General features: G+C 39.0%; 1 long non-coding RNA gene and 1 other non-coding gene across 3 annotated transcripts; one reads left to right on the forward strand and one right to left on the reverse strand.

The window, feature by feature from the left end:
• Positions 1–5320: 5320 nt before the first annotated feature.
• Positions 5321–5402, reverse strand: TRNAS-GCU. Its single transcript has one exon. It is a non-coding gene; the product is annotated as a tRNA-Ser (tRNA).
• A 4795-nt stretch (positions 5403–10197) lies between these two features.
• LOC118164666 lies at positions 10198–16131 on the forward strand. Of its 2 annotated transcripts, XR_004749596.1 has the most exons (4): positions 10198–10388; positions 11555–11663; positions 12644–12853; positions 15138–16131. It is a non-coding gene; the product is annotated as an uncharacterized LOC118164666 (long non-coding RNA). The 2 variants fall into 2 exon arrangements; XR_004749595.1 differs by having other exon boundaries at positions 10198–11663.
• Positions 16132–16832: the final 701 nt, after the last annotated feature.

Genomic DNA, 16832 nt, shown 5'->3' on the forward strand with positions numbered 1-16832 from the left:
GCTCAGCAGTGTACCTTACTGCTTTCAGATCTTGATACCTCCTTATGAAAGGCAAAAGCCCTGCTCAAACCTTTCTTGCTTCTACAATATCCATGCTTTCTCCTGCTGTAACTCTACACCTGAACCTTTTTTTTTTTTTTTTTTTTTTTTTTTTTCACTTGCTTTTATGTCTGTGGTCGCGGGGGAACATACCCATGACCACCACACACCAAAACCAAACCACCATGCTACACCAACAGCTGGCAGTGGTGCAGTTGTCCCAGTGCTGTGCTTCTAAAGCCAACAATGCTGAAGCATTTCTGGTTTTGTGCTTTGAACTCTTTCTCAGAGCTGGTTTCCTCATTTGTCTCATCAGCACTGATTGCTTCGTGCTCTGAGCACAATTGCTTGGTTGGTAACAGCAACTAGAGCTCCATTTTTACCTAGCATATGCAAAGCAGCAATGACGACTGCCTCTCCTTTTTTTTTTTTTTTTTTTTTTCTTGGCAAACTTCCCAGAAGCATGTGTACCTAATTTTAATTTACGCTCTGTGGTCAGCAGCAATATCTCAGCTTTAGTATCTCATCAGTGTCTCTATATTTAACTCTGTATGTGTCTAAGGCCTCACCTGATCTCATGTGGAGCAATTCTCTCTTACAATTAGGTTGAATATATGCAGCAGCAATGATGGCACCTAGTGTACATGCAGTTAATTCCCCCCTTCACTTGCTGCTTCATCTGCATGATGTGACCTAAAAAGAAAAAAAAATAAAAATCCAAAGACAACCAAACCAGCAAAATCCCACTACCTTGTTTTAGCAAAATAGTATCACTTTCTGGGGGAGGCTTTCTCTCCTTCCTGGTGAAGAACCATGATTCATGCACATCTAGGATATCACATTAAAACTGTTACTGAGTTTTCGGCAGAGAAGCAGTTGTCTGTCAAAATGCTTCAAACGAAACCATGAAATGAGCAGGTCATAAATCCAGGAGCAGCACAAGAGTGGGAATATGAGACCCGCAACATGTAATATGAGTCTTTTAGTCCAACCTCCCCTGTTTCCACCCTAGTGCTAAATATACTGCTGATGTCCTTGTGAAAAAACAAATGCACTGAGCTTGGAAGGGCAGTGGTCACCATTAGTTTAGGGCTTGTTTCATTTCTGCAAATTTCCTTGATGATACATTAAAAAGAGAGAGGCCAAATTCTTGTAATTGTGTATTTGGTGACTATGGTGGTGAAATTTCTCAAATATCAGATCATATTCAAATGTCTAATTTTTAATCTAGCATTTCATTTTTAAAATGCACTTTCAATTAAAAAAGAATGTCAATTTTTAATCCAGGTATATGTCTTGCTCTTCAGGAACTTTGATTTTAGATTAAGATAACTAAAATCTGCATTTGAAGTATGTGAATAACTGTTGTAAAGTAGAAAGGTTATTTCAAAATGTTTAACTTGCCTGCAGCATTTGCTTTAGATAAGTCAGCAGTACTTTGCTAGCCACTGTTGTATTGTACACAAGAGGGAGATAACCATCCTTGTGAGCCCTGGAACGAGCCTTTCCCTACTGCTGGTTAGGTGGTGGTTTGTGCTTTCTTACTTCTAACTTCAAGGGAAAGTGTTGAAAAATACAAATTCAGATCAATTTGAAATCATTTTTAAAAAATCAACATGAATTCTTTTTGTGTGGATGTAAAAATAGTAGGTCAACTTTGAAATACAATTACCAGCTTTTCCAGATTTCATGTTTTTCACCCATCACCATTTTTTCTGTCCAGTTTAATAATTTTGCTTAGGAAAATGTGCCACTTCGTACTCTTAGTGCTACTGATGCAGAACAAAAAGCCCATCCAGGGTTGTGATCAGCACCTCTTTAGGATTTTTCAGCTTCTTCTGACTGATGACAGCAACTTGTTTTGAATTTTCATATGAAACTCTCACTTGCTGCATAATAGCTAAACTGGAATGGTTTCCCTTACACACTTTGATATAGCTTTGCCACAAGCTTTTCAAGACCTCTCTCTCACCACTCAATTAATAGTTCAAGTCTCTTCTTACAGCTTTTATCTCAGAATTTTCTAGTTAATCCATTGGTAAATTAAGTATTTAATGGCTACTAAAATATTAAGTGTTAGGTACAAGTTGCTTATGAAATCAGGTAGATTTTATTAATGTGATTTATTTCAATGTGTTTTGTATAAACATTAAGTTTCCCTAAATAATCATGATCATCTCACAGACGATTAATACTTTTTGTAGTGTGTTAATAAGAGACTTAGCGCCCCATCCCAGAGCATGTGGATTCCTAATGTCTGAATCTGATGCAAATGACAGGGTGAGGACTTGCACGTGCCACATGGCTTGTCATGGCTTGTGTGCAGGAGTGCTCACGCCAGGTTGTACCTTGCTGTGCCCCTTCCTCTCCAGATTCACAATGCCAAGTGACAGTGGAAGGACCATGACATCCATTTCCAGTGGAGCATCCCTCTCCCTGGCCACTGTGGGGGACGAGTTTTGTTTATGAAACAAAATAGGCTATGTAAAGTTCGGGGTGTTTTGCTTTTTGCTGATTTTCCATTCTAGGCCCTACAACAAGCTTACTACTGGCTGAATCCAGAGAGTCTTCTCATATTGCAGTTGCAGTTTCTCCATCTACAAAACTGGGAGGTAAGGGTCAAATTATTTTGAGATATTAGGATGGAAAGAACCATGGCTATTATGATTGTACAGCTTGCCGTTAATATCAGAAAGGGAGATGCTATGTTCTCAGAACAAAATCAAATACTGTGAAACTAGTGGAATTGTAACAATAGCATAAGGAATGTTGGTGAAATACCACCATGGCATGGCTTGAATTAGAAATATTATATATTTGCCACATGTTAGGAACCACTAACTCCAGTGGCTACTGTAACTGATTAAGAATTGTATGGGAATCTGTTTTCAATATCTGTGTTATAAAAATATCTTGGAATGTAACATTGGAAGAGAAAATATATTTCCTGAAATCTGCCTCAACACCATTTTGTCACTGTCTATTTTCTGTTTCTATTCTTTTTTTCTTCTTCTTTTTTTTTTTTTTTAAAAAAAAAAAACGCAGATTCTTCATTTGTCCAAAGAACTGACATTTATCAGAGGTCAGAACTGACATTTATCAGAGGTCACATGCTGAAAATCAGCTGTGTAGCTTTAAATACACTATTTTTTTTCAGAGTGAATGTAAGCATTTAAGGAAGAAGAATCTATTTGCCTTTTTGATTTCTACAGCATAAAATAGAAAGCAAACATGAAACGTTTTTGGTATACTTCTATTGTGTCCACTGACTCTTGCCTTAAATACTTAATCATGATAGTTGAAAAGGATCTGATGAAACGTTTTTTGTTTGTTTATTTGTTTTTACATTTTCTATAGTCTCTACTTAAAGTGCGTTGAGAGCTAAAACTGAATAAGCCTGAATGGATCCTTTAAAGCATTATCTTCTGTTTTATATAAAGGAAATGAAATCTGTAGAGCTACAAGTATTATCATGGCCACTTTCCTTCAGTAAGGACTTGAACAGCTTTAACTCGCTGATAGTGTCATTTCTGCCCTGTGGGCTTGAAAGCTCAGTGAGGAGACTTTCCCATGCCACAGAGGAGAACAGAATAGCAACAGTTCTGTGAATACAAATTTTAGTTCTGACAGATTTCTTCTGTGGTGTGGAACAAATTATTTCTTCCCCATATGCTTTAGCTTACTCACCAGTTATATAAAACCTCTAAGGTGTATATGTTTGCAAAATGCTTTAAAGCAGTGAGGTGAAAGTTTAAAGATTCTTAAATATATATGTGTATGTATATATATATATTTATATATATAATTCTGTGAGTCCTCAGCCTGCCTTTGCAATTGTCAGTAGTTTTGCCATAGACTTAAATGGTTTGGAGTTAGGTTTAGACTAAGTCCTGTTAAAATCCCAGCTATAAAGAGCTTTGTAATTCAAAGTACTGTTGTCAATGATTGCTTTCACTTAAATTTCTGACTTTATATATTCACATTAACAAGTTTTCTAGTCTCCGTGACACTTCATTCAAATCAGAACTTGATCCTCCAGAGATGTATTAGGAAGTACTTGGACGATTTAGTCGGTCTGATTCCTCATCTACTTAAAAAGCATACCTTCCATCATTCTTAAAGCCATAGCAAAAAAAACAGTTAATGCCTGAAATATCACCATATTTCACTTTTTTGGTCTTGAGGAGTCAAGATCCATAGTCCTTGAATCTCAAAAAACATTTTAATAGTCTATCATATTTTCTTCAATAGGGGATTCTGGCTTTAGAGTCCTGACTGCCCTGAAATGTGGTACAGAATTAGGATTGAGTGCTCTTCAGATACCAACTATAGGATATAAGATTAATAGTCTAAAGTTGCATAGACTATTGGGAGGCTTATAGTGGATACTAGAAATAATTTCTTCACAGAGAGGGTTGTTAAGCATGGGAACAGGCTGACCAGGGAAGTGGTGGACTCCTCATTCCTGGAGTTATTTAAGAGACATGGGTATGTGGCACTAAGGGACATTGTTTAGTGAGGGGTCTCTGTAGGTCAGGTTGATGGCTGGACTTGATGATCTTGAAAGTTTCTTCCAACCTAGGTGATTCTATGATTCTAAGTAAACAAGTAAGACTTGAGGATTGTCTCTCCAGAGCACTATAATCCTCTCTAAAAGGTGTCCTGGTCAGTAAGTGAAGAGCAGCATTGCATACTTGTACCCATATCTTCTTCTGAGGTTGGTTTTGCCAGGTTGTCCCAGGACCTGTGGCTCATTCAACGTCTATACGTCTGTATATGGACCACTGATGAGCTGATTATAGAATCGTAGAATATCCCGAGTTGGAAGGGACCCACAAGGATCATCAAGTCCAACTCCTGGCACCACACAAGTCTACCCCCAAACTCAGACCATATGACTAAGTGCACAGTCTCAATGCTTCTCAAACTCTGAGAGGCTTGGTGCAGTGACTATGTCCCTGGGGAGCCTGTTCCAGTGCACAACAACCCTCTCAGTGAAGAACCTCTTCCTGATATCCAGCCTGAACCTTCCCTGTCACAGCTTGACAACATTCCCATGGGTCCTGTTGCTGGTCACTAAAGCGAATAGATCGGTGCCTGCCCCTCCACTCCCCCTCGTGAGGAAGCTGTAGGCCATGATGAGGTGTCGCCTCAGCCTCCTCTTTTCCAGGCTGAACAGGCTCCTCAGCCGCTCGCTCTCTCATATGTCTTCCCCTCTAGGCCCTAGACCATCTTTGTAGCCCTTCTCTGGGCACTCTCCAATAGTTAAATGTTTGCACACCAATGAGGATGGGATTCGAACCCATGCATGCAGAGCACAATGGATTAGCAGTCCATCACCTTAACCACTCAGCCACCTCATCCCATTACCTCCTCTTGCTAATTGATTATGGATCTCCTGTACATCTGCTGGTTTCCTAATGGGTGTAGTAGAACTTTTCCCTAAGTCAGACTAAATCTACTGGGTCTGCAACTTGGAAGCTGTGCTGCCAAAGGGTTTATATAGCATACAAACATTACAATATAGTAGTAATGCTTAGCAACAAATTAGTGGCTTGATTTGCCTACAAACTCTGATTTTAATGAAGTTATTTTGGATGTCAGAGCTGTAAAAACTGAAATGATATAAGTTGTTGGAATAAATGTGTATGTAGAGTTCAGCCTTCGTGGCTTTACAGAATTACTCAGACTTCCTTTATTTAAAAAAGGAACCACATTTCCCACGTACTAAAAGTGACAGTCCTATGGTAGAAAGAAGAACTTGGTAATCCACAGTTTGATGATAAGGGACAATGTGATGCAGAAATGAGCATCATTTTAACATGCTGATCCAGATGCACATGCAGGGGTTGAAGGGCTCACAGCTCTGAGGAAATGGTGTAGTGGCTAAAAGCTACTTGGCAAACGAGGTCAGTTCTGAGCCTTTTGGGATTTATCTACTCAGTGGCCACAACATTCTTACTCTAAAGCAACTTATTTAATTGTCACTACAAGTGGCGGATGCCCAGATGGAACATTTTTTAATTATTATTATTATTATTTTTATTTTTATTTTTATTTGTTTAATTTGAATTGTCTGAGTTACTTTTTATGGTTGGAACTGAGCTAGAAAAATAGTCAAAAGCATTTGAATGGCCATGGCACATTTCATACTGTGTAACTACTGACAAAATGTACATGATTACATGGTACCTAGAAACATGCATGCCAGGTAGTAGTGTGAGAATGTCTTGGGAAAGGTTATTACTGTCTACATGGGAGATGCTCTGCTAAAGCTCTCATTAGTTATATGAGCATGTTTGATGAGGATGAGATGTGTCCGGAAGCTTGAGCAAACACTGTCTGCACCAAGTGGTCATCCTGTTAATAGAAAAGACTCCCAGAGTCATACTGTCGTGATCCATCTCTGTGTGTGTGTTCACGCATCCTGTTGTTTGATCCTTGAAGCTGTAATGGCCAGCTGGGGCACTTGAAGCCAGCTGTTCAAAGACACAAATAGGTGTCTGATGAGATTGCCAGAGTGGTAAGGTACTTACTTGTTTTGATTTATGGTGATTTTGTGAAACTCTAACCCAGGGCTTGGTCCACCAAAAGAGTTGTGCATTCTAATACACATAATAGAAATTGTCAAGGAAAGATGTACAGGATTCTATAATCCACCAGGGAACAAGCCTGAGCTTCCTGGGAGGGAATGCACAAAACTCAGGCGCACACTGAGGAAAAAACTGCTAGCAGGTAGGAAATGTTCAGAGGAAAGCTAGGACTTGGTTTACTGCACATTTCTCTGCATTCATGACACAGTTCGACCTTCTACCTCCCAGGATCCGCAGCCGTGAGCTGTTGTTGAGTGACACTGCTTTGCATGGCATGGTTAACATAATCTACCATTGCTTTACAATGTAAAAAACAGGTCCCCAAAACTTTTTAGCCAGTTTCTAGGCCCTTCTTCAGCTTCTAAAAGCATCTGATTTTCTGCAGATTTTCATTGTGCTAGTGGTCCACTGCTTCTTTTCTCACTTTGTCTTTACTCCCTGTAAAGATAAATTTCTCCTTCTCTGGCCTTACTTAACTGTCTTGCAATGGTTACATAGACATCACCCTCCCAATTTAGTGGCATTAACACTGATACTGACCTACTACTGTTTTATTTCTTTTCTGATGAGATTTAGTTTCTCCGACTGTTGTCTCAACTATGAGCATCATTCTTTTTGCAGCATTGATATTTTCCAGCTCTAGAAACTTGTACATTTTCTGCATGAGTCCACAGAATCAGCTAGTCTAACCTTTTATATGAGAATAATCAATTAAAATATATATTATGAGAAGGGAGAACTTCAATGTTGCTTATGGTTATGAGCTGAATTGCTGTAAGTGGTTTTAGATATTTTGTGTAACAAAAAAATGGATGAATCTTGAGATATGGAAGAATAGTGATGGTAGTCTTGCAAAATAAGACCCACAGTATGATGTTGAGAGAATTAATCACGTTAATTCCAGGAAGTTTAAAGTGACATCGTTTATTGTTCACAATAGAAAGGAAACTAAAAAGAGGCAATGTTCAATTATTCACATTAATTAATAACAAAGAAGGAAAGAAAGGAAAGTAGCCCTAAGCACTGTGAGGGTAAAATTAGGATTATATTATCAGGGAAAAGTTATAAATATAAGACTCCTAGCCAAGGAAAGCAGCTGCCAACTGAAGCTGTGGAATCAGTACCACTGAAGATATTCAGGGATAGGCTAGACGTCCATCTATCAAAAAAGGATAAAGAAATCAGTCCAAACACAATGCAGGGATAATCTAGCTGAGTTCCCTGCCAAATTTCTACCCCAAATAGTGTACGATTTAGTTGGAATAGAAAAGGAAGGCACTTTGGCCTGCTAAATCTTTCACTGTTGTAATCTTAAAAGCATAAATTCTTTTTTTTTTTTTTTTTTTTTTTTTTAATAAAAAAAAGCAAACAACCACCAACAAAACCCCCCAAAAACCCACAACATATTGTTAGTGACTTTTATTTTTTAATTTGTTTATTGTAACTGGAGCGTGTAAACTTTGCTGTACTTTCCAGACACATCGATCTAAGCTTAGACTGCTGTTGTATTTTCTTGAAATTAGTGAAAATGTGTGTGTGTAATCAAAAATAGTTCTTAGACTGAAGAAATGTTTCACAATATCTTTTCATAGCAATTTTCTGGACATCCTCTGATCACTCATACCAAGCCTGAGGAAAGACTGTCAAGAAAACATTTATTTTTTCTGCGCATTTAATTAGTGGTATGCAGGATAGTAAGACTGGAGGGCTAGGATGGTTATAGCGGTATGGGTAGCTGTTCAGCCTATGTCACAGGTTCAAACAGAGGCCAAGAGGGCTATTTCTCATTCATTACTACTGAGTTAATTTTCAGATGGGTGGTGATGGCCTACTCCTAGTGTGTAGGTAGGCAACAATTCAGTGTTCAAGCCTGAAGTGAGCTAGTAAGCTAACACTATTGATCATCAAGAACTGGTGTCCAGATTTTTGGGGGTATGTAATCCTTTAGCATGCAAGTAGCTGCCTATTACAGTTTTGTGGAGTGTGAAAGTGCTCACCTTAAGCTGAAGTTAAGTGGAGTTCAGGTACTTAGGTTCTGTACAGAAAGTTAAGTAGACGTTTATCTGGAACATTGAACACCTTTAAAATTGCAGCCTAGTGTCCTCAACACATTTTCAATGAAATTCTGATTCACCACTTTTCAATGCAGCCTCAATAAGCCTCTGGTTTCCCCATTATTTATCCCAGCGCATACTGTATAATGAAGATGGATGGCAGTTTATTAGCTTTCAAGTGCACTGCTGTAAGCATAGTGTCCTTTCACGGCAATGTCTTCCAAAGCGTCAGTCATATTAGAGAGAGCAGGCTAGCACAGAGATGAAGCAGATAACACAGTTTTAAAGAGGCTGTTTCAGACATGCATTATCCTCAGACTAAGTGAATACCAATTTTCTGCAGACATGTAACACACAGAATTTAATATTTGCACTGTATGCACCTTGCATTCCCTAATTTATACTGTAAAATCGAGTGCTAGTTTCTGAAAAATACCATAGAATAGATCAAGGATCATTCTTTGCAAAAGTAAGCTTGACATGTTGTCTCTCTGCATAATGAAAATGTGTCATATGATGGGAGGGAAGTACGAATATCTGCTATCTGATGTATACAATTGAAAAGGGAAAACACAGAGTGAAATCATCAAGCCACATTAGCCAAAGAGAACAGATAAGAGAGGGTATAACACTGGAATTGTAAACAATCAAGCAAAGATTACACCTCCATGTGGAATAGTGTGTGCCTTTAGAAGTGAAAACTGAAATGTTAATAGTAGTGTTTTATCACAGAAAATGTTCAAAATGCTGTATGGATGAGACTATAACGGTTATAGTGCAAAAATCCCCGCTACTTTTGTGTATTGTTTGAGAATGTTCTGCAAGTGACATGAACAAGGAAATTAAATGCCTCTGACCTCCATTTGGCCTCATGCACGTATGTGCCCCCCCAACCCAGCTTTGTGCCAGTATTTCCCTGCCATCAGCCCCCCACGTTACCTCTGGTGGGTCACAGCTCTGCCTATTGCCCCACCAGCCAGGCCTGGCCTCCAGCACCCCCTGCTCAGCCACCACAGGGAACAGGCCACGCTTGGGCCCCTCACAGCTGCTGTCTTCCCCTCTGAACATTTCTTTGGACCCACATGTGCTCAAGTTTGTAAATATGGATGTCAGATAAAGTGCAAGAAGGCCTCGGTGCTGGAAGCATTTGCTTTTGAATGCGGCAGTCTCTGTTTCCCTCATTGCTTCCCCTCCACCACCGAGAGAGGAAACCGCGACGACAGGAAGAGCGCACCATTTCCTCTCGAAGAGACTCATTGCTGCTGTCAGTAGCTCACATTTACCCAGATTTTGCTCTTCTGGTGCTGATGCACATTCAGCTGCACAAAAGACAAGCCTTACCTGTATGATTTGTCACCTAAATAGGACGTTTTTGTAGAGGAAACAGTTGAGTCAGGCTATCACAGTTCACCATTCAGGCAGTGCTGCTGGCTTCTAGTAAGAATGTGCAAGTTGTGCTGCTTTGTGCTAATTTTGTGCTTTTTTTTTTTTTTTTTTTTTACTTGTTTGGAATAACTTATTTATATACAGGTATATATCACACAACAAGAATATGGGGGATTTTCTGGACCTAACAGTATTCTTGCAAGACTTCCACTGAGGAGGTAGAAAGAAATCCTCACCAAAAGAAGCTCTGAATGAACTTTAGAAAAAAAAGTCCAAACACATTTGATGTTCCTCTTGAAACACGTTTCTGCCTGTGGTGAGCACACTTCATTACCCTTGTTGTGCCACTTCATAACTTCTTGTTAACTTTTTATATTTTACCTGCTAGTCCAGTTCAGTGTTTTTTATTGCCTAGTTTTCAGCCACTACCCTTCTCCAGTTCTCACTCTTTCTAGCTTGCATGCAGACACCATCTGGCTTTACCCCCGGGGTTTCCTAGACAAGGGCAATCTAGTTAGCCTTGTGAAATCCAAACCCCAGGCAAAACAAAAACTGCACAAAACCTCACAAGATAGGTTTTCTCACTTCTGTGTGAGAAGCATTCACATTACCCAGAGCAACTGTAAGAACAGAAAACACATCTTGAACAGTGAGTTATCTCTCAACCAACCTACTCTTTCCCCCAGATTTTTGTCTTGCAATTTACTGGAGTTAGCACAACCCTTTTCCAGTCAAGAGAAAGTTTGACCAGTGTGTGTGTAATTATGGAGTGTCAGAGTAGAATATCTTGTACGGAACTGTCTATAAAGAAGCTTGGAATAAAGTAGATTGAGAACAGATTTAGTAAAGAAATCAGGAAGTCATTCCAGTGTTCTTTTCTTTTCTAAATAACATATTGCAAATAAAATCTCTGAGGCAAAATTCTGGACAAAGACATTCCTTTGAAAAGAGACCACAAGATTCCTGGTCTTCTTAATGGATAAAACAGAAAGAATTGGTCTCAGTCTGGGACAGTCAAAATGCTGATCCTTTTGAACAATTTGGACAAGTACAGAATATTGTCCAATGTATTCATCCTTGAGCAGAAATAAACTAAATTTCTGTGTGCTCTGCCTGTCTCATAGGAGCTGAAAAGAACCCCTCCCTTTCTTTTTTATGTTTGCATGTTTCCAAAGTTTCCAGAGGAATTCACTTGGGCAAGGCATTTCAAGCTGTATATCTGATTTCCCCTAAGTGATCTAGATGATCTAGTTGCAAAGTTCAGAGGTTTGGAGCTAGAGATTCTTTTATTTATGGCTTTAGGAATCTGAAGTCAGTAGGGAACTAGGTACCTATGGAGGTGTAATTCCCTAGTGTTGGTCACAGAGTGAGGACTGAGGTGAGTTCACAACAATGCATGCTTCCCAGCTTCTGAACTATAAACACTTGACTTTTATTTTTCATCAAGTTTGTTATATTTTGCTGTCTCTTCTGACTTCATAGTTACTCGTTTGTTTTCACAAGAATGACAAATATCATGACCCTCCTCTGACAGCACAGTTGCAGTGAAATGAGGACGAACAAGTTTTCTTCTGGTCTATGCTATGAAAAGGTAAAGTATAATCATCCACTTCCTCTTGTCACAAGTCTGTGAAAAGGAGGTGTATGTAGCAATGGTCGGGGACCACTGAAAGACAGCAAATTTCAATGTTGTTATATGTCCTCTGAGAAGCAGCATATATTGCTGTTTGTTCCCAATATGACTGAGGGTGTATGACATTTAGATGATAAAAGCTGCTCTTATAGGAAGTAGGTGACACATCAGATGTGCTATCTTTGCTTTTCAGTGTTCCCCAGTGAAAACCATAATTTCACTTCGGTTTAATGAGTCTGCCTTGATGACATTGGTAGGTTTATATTTTGACATGAACAGGAGAGTAGAAGTAGACAAGCTAATGTTAGCAGGGGAGGCAGTGTCTGAAATTAATTACACAGCTAGAATTTTGCAGCCTCGAACTGAGCTTTTGTTGCTCTGTGAGCTTTCTTCTAAAATGGTGGCCTTTTCAATGGTGTACGGAGAAATACCTTGCTGGTTTAAGTTCTTGTGTCATTCAACAGACTCAGTTATTTAGCAACAGTCTCAGAATGGTGACTTTAAAAGGGTGTGAGATGTAAATCAGCAATCTCTGTTTTTAATTACAGTACATGCATGGGTTCCTTTTCAGTCCTAATGAAGGAGTTGGGAGCTGGAGACCACAACATGTTTGAATTAATTTTGATGTTCTTTTTGCACATTTCCAAGGTATCTAAGATGTGGCTAATAATAATAGCAGGTGTTGTCTATTTCTCTCAGCGTGTGGCATGAAAGTAGTGTGGCCACAGAGCTATGTATTATTTACATGGTGTCAACATGTCAGCAAGTGGGATGGCAGAAAGCCAGATTAAATCATTTCTGATTTTAAATACAGGACACTGAATAATAACGCTGTGTCACACTTGAGGACACTGGAATCTGGCAAATCAGCAGTAGCTCCCTGTGCCAAGTTCATTTGAATGGCTTTTTTTTTTTTTTTTTTTTTTTTCTTTCCACAGAATGATGAAGGAATCAAGACTGAGCCAAGGAAACTGTGTAAAATCAGCTCCCTCCCACCCCAATCAGAAAATTGTATCCAGCAAAAGGGCATTCTTTGATTGCTTAATATGAAGATGCACAAATCTCTGCCCTCATCCAGCAGTGTCTACTCCTGAGAATTCACAACCATCCTATGGTGCATCTGTTGGCCCTTTGTCTTTGTTATCTCTGTAAGTGGCAAATCTGTTTGGTACGATTACTTTCTTCCGTTAGCTTTTTGCAGAAGCTGGTGCAATGGGTCTACAATCTTCAGTGGGTCCTGCAGATGTATATGTAGGAAGCAGTCACATTATTTAGAATAGGTACTTTAAGGGTTTGAGGTTTCCTGGGCAAATAGAGTAGATCTAGGAGGGCTGTTCTCAGACACTGTTTTTTTCTGCAGTACCTCTGGTATCTGTGTCACCTCTAGGGCTGGTTCACCTTGCCAGCTGGTAGAAAACTAACTCAGAAAAAAAAAAAAAAAAGGGTAGTGTTGTGTTGGTTTAGTAATCCAAACGGGCTCATTGAAGGTTGACATGAAAGTCAGAGAGGGTGGAAGGGAAGCAATAGGCCTGCATGCCAGGGAAGGGAGGATGCAGGGAGAAGTGTAAGGAGCAGGACTGTTCGATGAATTCAGCCATACTGTGAAACCTCACCCTAGAATGCTTAATGCACAAGGAGGGAGCTGTTGGAAGGTTAAAAGAAGCATCCAAAATACTGGAATTCATTTTACCTCCTCACCATAGTAATCTTTTTATGAAACTAGAGCTATATATGCTCATAAAACCCTTTGGCTTTTCTTATTTTAAAGGGTAATGCAACCATTGGAATCTGTGCACAGTTCTTTCAAGTTAAATGTTTAGTTCAACATTCCACTTCCATTTCCTGGTAAAAAATGTTTTATATGAAAGCAACTTTAACCTTTCAAAAGGGTTCATTTACTGTTACGTTTGGTATCAGCTTTCCAAAAAATGCAGTTTGCATTTGGCATATTATAGTTTCTGGTTTTAATATTGGTTTAGAAAAAAACAGTCATGTGCCATAAGTCAGAAATAAAATATTGAGCCAGAATTCTCTCTGTACATGAATTCACCCCATGAGTGAGTGGTTTGAAGTAAGTCTGATCACTTAAAGCCAAGACTTGGGCTCAATCTAACCATGAACCAGCTGGTAACAAATAACACATTCAACTCTCGGCCACAGGAAACTAGGTTGCCTTTTTATAGACGACTACAGCCTTAAAGCTCCCGAAGCACAAGGAGTATCATACGGACTTGGAACGTGTTGAACACCTACCATATGCACATAAAGAAGGGTAATAAAGATGAAAGGCCTGAACCGAGCTCTAATTCCTAATTTTCTGCTTTTGATTTATCAGCTGCTTCTGCATTGCTGTGATTTTTTTTTTTTTTTGGCCTAAAATTAGGTAGAAGATGCTTGAATTGCTTAGTTTGATCAAATCAGTCAAACTTGAGCTTTTCTCTGTCACTGTAACAGATGATAAATATAAAACTTGTGAGAACTTTCTTGCCTTCTTTAGAGCATTTTTCTGCATTAGTTTCCAAACTGCTGTGGACAGTTCCTCCCTGTCTGTCACTGCTGAGGTGGTGCTGCAGTCGTGGTGAGATGGGCACTGAGTTAGCAGGTCTGGATCAGGATGACTGTGAACTCGAGCTAGGGCTAGCTTGGTTGGGTGATGTGCCATAAAAACATGGCTGAGGTGCTCTGGGGACCTTAACAGCTTCTCTGCAAAATGTTGTAGTGTGCAGTGTGACCATCTCAGCTGTCAGTTTTGCTCAGGAGTCTCTGCACTGTGGTCCACTGCCATGCGTGGATGTATTCTGGGAATTACCCTTCACAGAACTTCTGCCATCAATAAGCACCTCTCATAGAAAAAAAAAAAAGGGCCTTCTGAAAGGCCGGGCCATGAAGTAAGACAATAAAGGCTAATCCTCTATGCTGCTATGCCTCAGCTTCTAATAAAGGACTCAGAACTTTCTAAGGGTAAAGCTTCAAAGTGAGTACAGATTTACAGGGGGAGGGCAGATAAGAGGGTTGTAGCCCACCCATTAAGGCCACCTGGTCTTAATATATGGTAGCAGTTAGTCTTTGTGTGACGTACTCTTTCTGTATCCTAACCCCATTCCAGGGAGTGAGATTTCCAAGAATTCTGCTGGCGATGTACTTGTCAAAGTTGTGTACTCTATGGAATCGAAGTCTGTCAGTCATACATATTAGTTTTATCACCCCTTGAACTGTGGCAGCTAAACCTGACAGTGATGGTGAAGCAGAACCTTAGAAAAATAATGTTTATGGCATTTACTATCACTAATCTTTTCGGATGATGAATGCATGTCCAGTGCTTTGAAGATGTAAAGGTCTGCAAAAATGCAGACTATCAATTTATCTGGAAATATGTTTTGTGGCATCCCAAAAAGTACTCTCATTTTTTATTCCTTTTTTGTGCATGTGCAGGAGTTCTCATGAATTTTCAGCAATGAGTCCATCTGGGAATAATTTCATTGTGAGAAGAAGGCTTCCATTCTATCAAGAAAAAAGGCTGCATGGAAATCACGGAAAGCTACAGAAGAAAGTATCGGCCATTGTTTGAAAGCATTGTGGCCTGTGAAGATGGAAACCAGAACGGGGATTTGCCTCCAAATTTTATAAGCTTCTAGAAACTCAAATGATGAGAAACAAATGTGAAAAAATCACAGAAGTAGTGGTTACTAAAAAAAAAAAAATAATTCTTAAAGCCCTGTTGCTTTTATGATGAACAGACCTGGTTAGAAGGATATTAATTATCTGGAATACCATCGTTTAAACAGGTGGAGATATTCCCAGTATTTTTTGGTTGCCTCCTAGATTAGTATTAAACTTCTCAGTTGCTAACAATGAAGTTATCAGCCACTGGAACAAATTATTAAGAGGAACAGCGAGCTTACCATTTCTTGAAGTCTTAGACAGAGTGGATGGTATGCTTTAGCAAACAATGGAGACACAGCTGGGTGAAATTATATGGTTGTACTAAAGAGCAGGGAACATGAGATATTCTATGTGGTCCTTCCTAGCCTTAAGAGCTATGGATCTATAATTTCACAAATACCATTACAAAGAACTCCTCAGATGTAGTGATGACCATGGCAACAATCTAAATGCAACTCCTGATTATTCTAAAGTATTTTGAGAAATTACAGACCTATAATACAGTTTCTACATGGCACTGTCACTACATGGTCATTTTACTATCATAAGGGGGCACTGTAATTTTATAACATTAGAAATCCCTTTTTGAGGACTAAAGAGACTCATGCTCTCCCCGAAAGAGCTCATTGTACTTCAGTTCATTAACGAGCATATAAACAAGTAAGCATGCATACTGCTGCTTTCTTGATACATATTTCAGCCATTACAATGAGAAATAAGTATGCAAGATTCACTCCGTGAAATAAAAAGCAATCCACGCAGGAAATTCTAAGATATTTCTCATTAATGTAGACCATTTCTAAGCTAAACTCATTTTTTCCTCCTTGTAGTGTGATCTGGCATACTGATTAAAAGAGAACCCTTTCCCATAGCCAGTCCTCCAGTTGAGAACAGCTAAACCATTGTTTTTACCAGATTTCCAACACCTTTGGGCATTGTTCACTGTCAAAATTTAAATACAGTGGGATAGTTGGAAGTTTGGGAAAGGTATACCTGACTGAGCAGTTGGGCATGAAGAGAAACAGTTCTTCAACTTTTAGAAGTATTTTATTTTCTATAAAGAAAGAAGGAATTTAGTGACTACATGCTTAGAAGGAAGACTGTGCCATTTCATGATAGCTCTCGAACATCACTTTTAAAACTTCATTTTTAACTTTGTGTGATTTAAAAAAGAAAAAAAAAAAGCCTACACTAAAAAAGACTTCAAGTTATATGTATAGCATATTCTATTATCATCATCACCATGATGGTCACAAAAGGTATTCTTTCAGTATGGTTAAAACATCTCATTAATCTTAAGACAAAATTATTGTGGAGCCAGTACGACTTCCACCCAGAAAGGTGGGTTTGGCAGTATAGCTATGACACTTGGGATGTCCTAACTAACACTAGAAGATTTGTCAAAACATAATGGTGTAGCTTTTTAGCTACTTCAGGGAAATGTGATGGATATGTGCAAATCCA

This window comes from Oxyura jamaicensis, chromosome 3 (assembly GCF_011077185.1).
Source record: "Oxyura jamaicensis isolate SHBP4307 breed ruddy duck chromosome 3, BPBGC_Ojam_1.0, whole genome shotgun sequence".
NCBI lineage: Eukaryota > Metazoa > Chordata > Aves > Anseriformes > Anatidae > Oxyura > Oxyura jamaicensis.